The following is a 2,885-nucleotide window of genomic DNA, read 5'->3' on the forward strand; positions in this document are numbered from 1 at the left end:
AGATGAGAACTGACTGTATGGTACAGGGAACTCTACTCAATACTCTGTGGTGACCTAAATATATATATGTGTGTGCATATGTACACACATGTGTATATGTATACACATATGTGTATTCACATGTATGTGTGTATATCTATATACACACATACATGTAGCTGATTCACTTTGCTGTACAGCAGAAACTAACACAATATTGTAAAGTAACTATACTCCAATAAAAAAGAAATATTTAGGGTATCTTTCCTCTTCCATATTAATATACAATCAGTTTGTTAGGCTTAATTTTTAAAAAGCTCTATGGTGATTTTGATCGAGGTTGCATTGAATCTAAAATTGACCGTAATAAATATTTCTCTTTGGAGACCTGGGATAGATATTATCTCCATTACAAAAATGTTTATATATTTGGCTGTGCCGAGTCCCAGTTGTGGCACGTAGGATCTTTAGTTTCAGCATGTAAACTCTTAGCTGTGGCATGTGGGATCTAGTTCCCTGGACCAGGGATCAAACCCTGGACTCCTTGCACTGGGAGCTTGGAGTCTTAGCCACGGGACCACCAGGGAAGTCCCAATATTGTCTCTGTTTATTTTCCCCCAATTTTTATCTTGGAACAGTAATCAGGACTCTATAGAATATCCACAAAAACAGTAAAGCAACACCCACATACCCTTGCAACATTTGTTTTAGGTCTCTATATTTATATAAATACTAGTATGTTCTTTTGTTCTGAATCACTTGAGAGTAACTCTCAAATTATGAAATCGTATTCCCAAATATTTCTGCATATAACTTCCAAGTACTGAGATGTTCTTCTGCATGAGCACAATGTAATGATCATATTCAGGAAATCTGACATTGTTGCATTATTATTTTCTAATAAAGTTCTTATTAAAAATTCTTCAATTTTCCCCTTAATGTCCTCCATACTGATTTAAAAAGGTGGGATCAAAGAGCTTACATCATATTTAATTGCTTTGTCTTTTTTTCTTCTTTATTTATTTTTTTTTGTATAATAAAGTTTTATTAAAGTATAAAGGAGATAGAGAAAGCTTCTGACATAGGCATCAGAAGGGGGTAGAAAGAGTACCCACTTGCTAGTGTTAACAATGAAGTTATATACTCTTCAGTGAATCCAAAGAATGTCTGGAGGTTGTAAAGACCTCATCAGACCTACTCCCATAATTTACATTTTAAGAAAACACTGTCCTCAGGCAAGATACATCCTTGTAAAGACCAGGTATACTCCCATAATTAACATTTTAAGATAACAGAAGGTTGAATCCAAAGACTGTCCTTAGGCAGGATACATTATTGTTATATAATCCTAAGGAATGTGGAGAAAGAAAAAAAGTTTGTCCTTTCTTCCTCCTTGAGAATTCCAGACCCCTCTCTCTTTGGGGACCCCTAGACTTCCTATCAACCTGCCTAGGAACTGACTCTCTCATTCCCCCCTTTTCTTTTAGGAGAATTATGTTGCCTAGGGAAAAGGGGCGTCGTTCTCGTTCCATAACTACTTTTGAGTTGACAAGGGGCGTTGTCCCTAAATTGGTGAGGCAACATATTATCCTAATCCTCATATTGAGGATATCTGATCCAGGGGCCCCAAATAGTAGTTGGAGGAAGCTACAGCAGTAGCAGGAGTTTGAGCAATCAGTTTCCAGCCTGTCACTGACCTATGATTTTGTTGTCTTTTATGAAATTTTTGAAAGTACAGGCCAAATCTTTTGCAAAAATGTCCTTCAATTTAGATTCAAAATGGTTATGTAAATATACACTCCCACCAGTAATTGTCATGATTTTTTTCCCTCAAGATTAGATTCAGGTTATAAGTGTTTGTGGGAGGAATACTTTATCACTGATATGTCTATCTCAGTGTATCACACCTGAGGGTAAAATGTCAGTAGTGTATTTATTGTCAACATTAGATTTTATCATTTGTTGAGGAAGTATCTCTCGGTAATATATTATATTTAATTACATGTAAATCTTACATAACTAGTTATAATTGTTGGAGATATGTCTCCGGGACTTGGAAACAGCAAACCTGAAAGAACAACACTTGGACTGTCTCTGCAAGGACTGACAAGTTTATTTCTGCAGTCAAGCCTTTTTATAGGAGCAAGGAACAAAGAGCTTAGAGCATAAGGCCAGCAGAACATGTACAAGGCTAGGATATAATCAGTAAAAGATACTTCAAGGAACAGCGCAAACTTAACGACCCATGTATTTATCCATGACCCATTTTCTCAAGCAACGTCTTTAATGTTTAATTGTTAAATCTAGGTGCCAAGCATAGCCAAAGGCGGGAAATGTTCTTCAGCAATCAGTACACAATGCCTGGGTACTTCTGGCCCTTGCCATTTTCCATAGACCTTCTCCTTCAAGGCTATTTTGTACTGTGCCTCCCAACAATAATTATGCCTAACTACTTTGTAATATTGTTGCTATTATAGTTCAGTTCAGTTCAGTTCAGTTGCTCAGTCGTGTCCGACTCTTTGCGACCCCATGAATTGCAGCACGCCAGGCCTCCCTGTCCATCACCAACTCCCGGAGTTCACTCAGACTCACGTCCATCGAGTCAGTGATGTTATCCAGCCATCTCATCCTCTGTCGTCCCCTTCTCCTCCTGCCCCCAATCCCTCCCAGCATCAGAGTCTTTTCCAATGAGTCAACTCTTCGCATGAGGTGGCCAAAGTACTGGAGTTTCAGCTTTAGCATCATTCCTTCCAAAGAAATCCCAGGGCTGATCTCCTTCAGAATGGACTGGTTGGATCTCCTTGCAGTCCAAGGGACTCTCAAGAGTCTTCTCCAACACCACACTTCAAAAGCATCAATTCTTTGGCACTCAGCCTTCTTCACAGTCCAACTCTCACATCCATACA

The sequence above is a fragment of the Bison bison genome, unplaced genomic scaffold, assembly GCF_000754665.1.
Source record: "Bison bison bison isolate TAMUID 2011002044 unplaced genomic scaffold, Bison_UMD1.0 scf7180017864256, whole genome shotgun sequence".
Classification (NCBI taxonomy): Eukaryota; Metazoa; Chordata; class Mammalia; order Artiodactyla; family Bovidae; genus Bison; species Bison bison.